The 8,964-nt window shown below is 31.7% G+C and overlaps 1 pseudogene; it reads right to left on the reverse strand.

Moving 5' to 3' along the window:
• Nucleotides 1-3,843: 3,843 nt before the first annotated feature.
• On the reverse strand, nt 3,844-4,397 carry LOC117933291 (annotated as a pseudogene).
• Nucleotides 4,398-8,964: the final 4,567 nt, after the last annotated feature.

Below are 8,964 nucleotides of genomic sequence, written 5' to 3' on the forward strand. Positions count from 1 at the left end.
TCACGAGAACACTATGTTAAGAAAATTGTTGAATGATTTATCATGCAAGATTGTAATTCCATTGACACTCCATTTGTAAGAGGTGAAAACTTAGGCAAAGAAATTAGTTTAAAGAATCCATAAGAAAAGAGAAAAATGACTAATGTTCCTCACTCCAATGCTATTAGGAGTCTAATGTATACTACAATGTGCATAAGACCAAACATTTGCTATGATGTTAGGATGGTTAGCCACTACCAAGCAAATCCTGGAATGATGCATTGGAAAGTAGTAAAGAGAATTCTTAGGTATTAAAGACACTATGGACTAGTCTTTTTATTATCAAGGCAAAGAATTGCACTTAGTGAGTTATTTAGATGTCATCAGGCAGGTGATCTAGATGAGCGTAAATCAACATACGGATATACATTCTTACTTAATAATGGCGTCATCTCATGGAGAAGCTAGAAACAAACTTATATAACTTTGTCAACCATGGAATATGAATTTATCGCATGTTCAACTGTGGTATAGGAAGTTGTGTGGTTGAGAAGATTTTTATAGCGCTTAAGAGTAGTCAAGGATGTTTTTGAGCCAATGCAATGACAACCAATAGTGACAATCAAGTTACGATCGCTTATGTAAAGGATTCGAAATATCATGGAAGAACTAAACATATAGATATTAAGAATAATTTTATAAGAGATATTATTGCACAAAAGAAAGTGATCTTGAAATATTTACCTACATGTGAATGGTTGCTGATCTATTCACAAAATCCATTCCAAGAAACATGTTTTTTGTACATATAAAGTCATTAGGACTACGTAAGTTATAATTTATATTGATCATATATCATGAATCATTATTGGCTAGATATAAGATACTTTATACATGATAAAATGAGCTGAGTATTTGTTATTTATATCATTGATATATAATTGGTACTTATATATACATATATATACTCTTAAATGTATGTTATTAGGTAGAGATTGACTCTCTCACACAAGCAATTGCTACAACTAATGTGTTTATGTGCTGGGATGAGATACAATATACTAATAATGATAAATGAGTAAAAAGTATACAAAGATAATATGTGTTGCTTTGATTAAGTATCAAGATGAGGTTTATAATATGTGATATCTTAACCGAATGTAATCGCCCACAATTACATTTACCTATTTTAATCAGACTTGACTTCTAACATAAGAAGCTTTAGAAAAACTATAGACGCAAACTCAAGCAGGATATGATATAGAGCTTTTGATTAAGGTCCGTATAGTGGAAGCTTGACATACACTCTTAAAGTAAAGAGAGACTACCATAGCATGTATTTCATACTACTTGTATTTGAATGTGACTAATAAGGAAAGTGAATGATTAATCCCTACATTCTCACTATATGAGATCCTTAAGGCTTATTTTATAATAGTCCATTATTGTACTCTTTGTACTTTTGACTATATTTTGAGATGACAAATTAATGTTGCTACTTTGGTATGTTTTGATGGAAATGAAATAATTTATCCTTATGAGAGATATTAGGCAAGTAGTTAATTTGAATCTAAAAGACATAAGCTTAAAATGAAGACTTTTTAAGCTACATTGACAAAGATGAGTTCATGGTTGATCGATTATATTACTTTTATAACTAATATAATTGTGAATATACTTATAATATTAGATAGTATACAACTTCGAGGGATTAAGTCTATATATTAAAAATGTAACTAAATAAGTCTAGGATACAACGAGGCATGATTATGATTATTATTATTATTTACTCATAAATTTTAGGGTTGAACTACTATATATCCCTAATAGGTGAATAAGTTTATAACTCCTAAATTGTAGGTATGCTCTCATGGTTGTATGACCTATTTGCTTGTATGAATGACCTTCAAAAGTGAAAGGAATGGACTTATATATTATTGATCAAGCTATTTTAGCCCATTTTGTGCAAATGGGAGATGTTGGAGTTGGGTTTGGTTGTTTAAACGGGATGACCTGACCCAACCCAACAAATAAATAAAAAAATAAGGGAGCAATTTCTAAGAGTTTTAAAATTGTCCAGAAACTACCATTATAAAATATAAAAAAAAAATGTTGATCTCTATCTCCAAGCAAAAAATAAAAAAGAATTGATTCTTTTTTCTAATGTCTCTTAAAAAAAAAGAAAAGAACATGAAAGTAATCTCTTAAATTTTTTTCCTATTTTCTTTGTGAAGACAAAGATTAAGGTTTTTAATACCTAAAAATCCCTTCAAAAAATTTTATTACCCTATAAATCCCAAAAAACTTTCCAATTGACACCTGCCCATAAATTGGTGATGTCTTTTCAATTAATGCTCCAACAAAAACCCTTCAATTGCTATATTGTCTTTTTGAGTTTCTACCATTGATTCAGTTTACAACAATTTATTCCTCATAACGGCTGAAACTTTTCTATCCAAAATACCTTATAAATAAAACTTTTCTACCCAAAAAGTCCTTATAAAACATTAATTTCCTTTTATATTAAACAAATAGTTAAACCTTATCTTATGTCGATGTTGTCTTTTCAATCCATGCCTTCCCAATTCATACCTTTTCATTTCCTCTCATTATTATCATATTCTATCTATGTTGCCTTTTAGAAACCCTTTTTCCAACTGGCCTTCTATATATATTAAGAAAAACCCTCAAACCCATTTATTTGTCCTTGTTTGAAGGACGAGCTTAGAGTAAAAATGGAGGGTTCTATACAAATTCGTACTTCATTCATCTCTTGGTTTTTCTTCTATTTGTATAAAAAAATATGTTCCTATGATTTCACTGACTTTTTTCCCTGCAGATAAGGTTCTGAAATCATATCCATCTTATAGGCACATCAAATCCAAGTGCCATTATATTGTATTGTAAAATAATTGTGAGGCAATAGTCATGATATACATTGGGTATGATATTTTTTCTTAAAGATCTTATATATATATATATATATTTTTTCATTTATATCAAACAAGTATTTAGTCATCAATTGAAAATAATGAGATTCATAAATATAAGATAATAAGATAACAAGTATTTATATTATATAAACAAATGAGAGAATAAAAAGAATTATTCATTATAAAAAAAAACAAATATAATAAGATTAAGTATTAATATCATATAAATAAATAGAGTTATAAATTTGAAATGGAACTTATATTTTTTTAACCATAGAATAAGAATTTATTATTAATTTATTTATTATTAAGGATATATAAATATGAATTTATTATATTTTATTTAAATTTATTTAATATAAACTCTTTTATTTTACATTTTTCTATATTATAATTTACATTTTTCTTTTATTTAATATTTAAATTATATTGCACTATCTTATATATATTGCACATCTTTTTTAACTAGTAGTATGTAAAAGAAAAAGGTGTTTTATAATTTTTTACTAAAATACCCCTAACCATTTATTTAATACCATAAAATTATTCAATTTTCACTCTTTTATTTATATTTGTCATTAAATTATTCTAAAATATCATAATATAAATTCTTTTAATTATTTATTACAATTATTGATATTAAATCAAAACCATTCAACTTCCAAAATTATTCTAATTATTTCTTTCTAAAATATTCCTATCCATTTGCTCGAACTTGCAGGCAGGTAATTTCAACCAGTAATACCAAAAAGGTGTAATTTCATATCATAGGGTTCTTTCAAAAGTTTGTATCTTAAAAAATTGAAGTCTAACTTTCTAAGTAGCATCAATCATCATGATGGTTTCTAAGTTATAGATCTCAGAGAAGAAACAAACTTTTATTAGGGAAATTCTGAAGTACATTACATATGCCCAAACATAGTTAAAATATTCATTCAGTTGGATCATAATGGCCTAAGTTGGACAATCTCGCAGTTGGAATGGCGAGAAGTGGCTCATTTTTCTTCAAAACGATTCCAAACCTCTCCTCAAAATCAACCCTTGTCCTCCCATCAGGTAATTTCCAATCAAAGGAATGTAAAAGAGAAGCCAATACATATGGCAGCATCCTCTCAGCTAGAGGTAAGCCAGCACAAATCCTCCTCCCAGACAAATGGCAGAAAGTTGAAATTGTTGCCTTGGTAGTCAGCACTTGCAGCATCTTCCAAGAACCTCTCTGGTTAAAACTCCAGTGGATGCTCCAGGCCTCGGGTCCCTTTGCATCGCCCATGCATTGACGAGTATCCGCGAGCCCTTCGGGATAGTGTACCCGGAAATGATGCAAGATGTACTAGGAGAGTGTGGGATTAGGAGGGGCAGCGGGGGACGTAAACGGAGGGTTTCTTTTATGACTGCATCCAAGTAGGGGGGTTGGAAGAGATGGGACTCTTCTACAATGTTTTCAATTCCTACTACTTGTTCCAATTCTTCTTGGAATTTTTGCATTGTTTGTGGGCCACTCCACTGTGGTGGAAGTTGTCTGTTGCAGCAACGACCATGTCCTAATAAAGAAATTATTTTTAATCTCTTTTTTCCTTCTTCATTTTCATTGTAAATGTTAGTTTATTCGATCTCCCGAATATTGGGATTTAGTTAACATCTATCTGTGTGTTTTGCCACATTTATTCTATCCCCAGTTTACTGTGGAACCATGCAAGCCTGAAATATGTGTCAATCACCTTGTTGCAATTGTAAAATATAAGGGAATATATTGTTTTAGTGATTGAGAATGTGTATGGCAGTGATGACCATGCATATATTTTTGCTTGAGCAATGCTAGCTAATCAGGCTAAATGGTAGTATATGAAATTGTTCACCTAATCAAGACTTGCTTAAAATTACGGACGCTTGTGTTCATACTGCGTTGAGTAATAAAAAGGGAAAATTACCAAATAGGATGAATTAGATGGGTAATGGATGTAACAACCAGATTGAATGAATTCTCTTTATTAATTTGTACATAGTAAGGGAATGGTACAAATATACAGCCCTATCATACGGGTTTGATAATGCTGACTAAAGTTCTTAATAGGATAGAATTATGGTGATATGCAGCCACAGTATATGGGATTGCACTGGTCTCTATATATTGAACAGGGTGATGAGAGATATTAGTGGGATGTGTTCTATCATGCCCCCGTAAGATGGTAATTCTATTGGAAATACCAATCTTGGATCAGAGAATAGAAAATTGTTGGTGGGGAAGTGGTTTAGTGAGGGCATCTGCTAACTGATCTTTGGTGGAAATAGATGCAACACAGAGAACCCCTTTAGTAACATGATCACGAACAAACCGAATATCAAGGACAATGTGTTTCATTCTCTAATGAAATACCAGATTGACCGACATGGGTGGCACCAATATTGTCATAGTAGATGGTAGATATGTGAGGTAGTGAGACACCAACTTCAACTAGAAGAGAACGAACCCATAGAGCTTCAGCGACGGTGGAAACAAGGGTACAATACTCAGCCGTTGTAGAGGAGTGGGCTATAGATTTTTGTTTATAAGAGCACTAGGAAATTGCATTACCACCGAAGTAAACAATGTAGGTAGTGGTGGAAGAGAAATCACCCTTATTGCTAGCCTAGTCAACATCAAAAAATGAAATGAGGGCAAGAGGTTGATTTCATTTGAGAAAGAGGTTATGATACATGGTGCCTTTGGGATATCATAGTAGATGCTTAATAATTGACTAGTGCAGGCCCATGGGCTAATGCATGAACTGTGCAAGCTTGTTGATTGTATAAGAGATATTTGATCGATCGAGTTAAGGATAGATATTGTAATGCACTAAAAAAAAACTTTTGTAATAGGTTGCATTAGTGGAAAAAGATCCATATCATTCTCAGTCAGTGGTGGAGACAAGGTGATTGGAATGCTAACTTCTTTGGCTCCACATAAATTGGTTTGAGTAAGCAAATCAAGAATATATTTGTGCCATGTCAGGAAAAAACCAACGGGTGTAGAGATAGCTTCAGTGCCAAGGAAATAATGGAGTGCAGTACCCAAGTCTTTGATAGAGAACTTCATAGAAAGAAAATGTAAAAACGACTTAATGAAGTCATCATGATTTCTTGTAAATCTCAAGAAATCGGCTATTTTTCCCGATATATCGCTTGGTCAACGCGGGTCAACGAAAGTCAAACGCACTACAGTGAAGTCAATATGCTATAGTGCCGCTTGGGGTTCACCCACTTGCCATCTGGGCTAACTTGCCATTTGATATATAAGATGCACTAAATTTATATATACTTAAACTCATTATATAAAGAAAATATTAAAAGAATATTTTAAAGAGCAAATTAATTATAATTATTTATAATTAAATGCAAAATCTTTTAATTAATTTCCAAAAATATAAAAATTATATAATTTTCTTCATAATGTTTTAATATCATTAATAATTAATTAAATATTAAAAAATTATATATATATATATATATATATATATATATATATATCATAATTTATTTTACATTGTTTAATACAATTGAATTAAATGGATCATATTTTAATATTAATATATATTTTAAAATTAGACATATTATAATCAAATATCATAATATTAGGTGTAATTTAATAATAAATATACACTTATAAAATTCATATTTTTATCGATGCATACGATATTATTATCAAATATGATAAATCATGTTATACATATATCAAAATTTTCAATAAAATAACTTTAAAATGTCCATTATACTTCTAATTATATTATTGTGAGGTTTTCCTTACATTTTCACGAGTTTTTAACAATTTTAAGCTTACCAATATTTTTTTCCAAAATATCTGCCGATATATCCGATATATCTGTAAAATCGAAGTATCGATATATCCGTAATTACCGATATTTCCATCATTGACAGTAAGTCATCAACATACATAAAAAAATATGTTGTGTTACCCAAAGCATTACAAACAAAGAAAGAAGTATCAGCCCAAGAGTTCCCAAACCCATAGGAAAGCATGAACTCCTTAACCTCATTGTACCACAAACGAGGGGCCTGTTTAAGATTGTAGAGCCTCTTACGAAGTTTGCAAATAGAAGAAGGATGTGTGGTGTCTATAAAGCAAGGAGTTTTCTACATAAATACTTCTTCAATTAAAGTGCCATGTAAAAAGGCATAATTAACATCAAGTTGATGAATAGGCCAACCATGAGCCAAAGAAATACTTTGTATAGTGCCAATGGTGGTAGGTTTAACCTCTGGGTCAAATGTTTCATGGTAGTCAAGCCTTAGTCATTGATGAAATCCCTTTGCAATCAAGCGAGCCTTATAATGAGTTATACTACCATCAAAATTCCTTTAATGTGAAATACCCATTTGCAACCCATAACATTTTGATAAGGATGAGAAGGGACAGGATCCCATGTGTGATGTCCCACATCGGATAGGGGAGAATGTTCCTAACACTATATATGTAGAGACTCTTCTTAATCAAGTAGACGCGTTTGAAAGCCGTGAGGGCCCCATTGGCCCAAAGTGGACAATATCTACATGGTTGGGTGTGGGTCGTTACAAATAGCATCAGAGCCGATCCCCGACCCTGGTGTGAGGGTTTGTTTGGGCCCATAAGGGGTGTTTGTCTGTTTGGTCCCACAATCCCATGGGACACAACAAGGACATTGTGTCTGCATGAGGGAGTGTTTGTGATGTCCCACATCGGATATGGGAGAATGTTCCTAACGTTATATATGTAGAGACTCTTCTTAACCAAGTAGACGCGGGCCCAAAGCAGACAATATCCACATGGTTGGGTGCGGGTCGTTATACCATGTCTCATTGTGTAGAAAAGCATTAAGTTCATCTTCTATTGCCCAACATTAAAGAGGATCCTTAGTAACCCGAGATACACAACTAGGGTCAATAGAATCAGGAAGAGGATGCTTAGTGGTAAGGTTGACCTATTTGGGTTTAAAGATGTTGTAGGAATAAGTTATTATAGGATGGGTTTGAGCAGTCAAGGGTGGAGGTGGTAGGGATAAAGAAAGTGAAGAGGACTTAGAGAGAGATGAGACAAGGGTAGGGAAAGATGTAGGAGGAGGGAATATAGAGGATGGTTTAGAGGACATAACTAGAGTGCCAATAGGTGTAAAAAAAAAGGCATCTCTAACACCATTATTTTAATTATAAAAGTTTGATACAATAAAAATACACTACACAAATTACAACATAAGTGCACTCACATTACAATACATGAATTAATTTATAAAGTTTTGAACTTTTTTACAAAACTGAAAATTATGGGTTATTGTGCTATGCTCTCTACCATGCTTTGTGCTATAAACCAATCGTAGAAGACAAATGAAGTATGACTTTGAATTCATAAGTCATATAGGTATTTTAAGAAACAATTGAGGATTTTTTGGGAAAGTATCAACTGATAATAACCAAGAAATGTTTTCTTGTAATTTCTAGGATAAGATAAGGACAAAATATAGGGTAAAGCTTCTAACACAACTTATAATGTTCGATAGTAATGAAGTTTGGGATACCATTTATCAGTGTATAGAGAACACATAAAGTCTATGGTGCTTTATTGAGGGTTCATTGGGATTGTTTGAAGATGAATAATGTTGGAATAATTTGCATGTTAATGAATTCGTTGTACTCCATTTATATGCTAGTAAAATTTTGCCTTATTGTTCTCTTAGTCAGTTGGGTAGTCCAATAATTTGTTGTATCTTCAGAGAAAGAAGTTAATATAAATTGATTATCATACCAAAAAGTCAAATACTTAGGCAAAAAAGAATTAGGTTGTTTTAATATTTGTGACATATGTTTTTCTTCATGTAATTTGATAGTTAATAGATGCTACTCATATTATTTTTTAAAAATTGTATAGTTACTATTGAATGCAAGCTAGAAGTTTGTGTTAACTATCTTGCTACAAATTTTTGATAGATACATATTTTCCCAGTTGATTATGACTTAGGATAACTCATGCATACCTCATTGTTTGGATATTATTGGAAATTTTGGTTACTTAAGATGATTAAGGTTG

Source organism: Vitis riparia, chromosome 16, assembly GCF_004353265.1.
Source record: "Vitis riparia cultivar Riparia Gloire de Montpellier isolate 1030 chromosome 16, EGFV_Vit.rip_1.0, whole genome shotgun sequence".
NCBI classification, from domain to species: domain Eukaryota; kingdom Viridiplantae; phylum Streptophyta; class Magnoliopsida; order Vitales; family Vitaceae; genus Vitis; species Vitis riparia.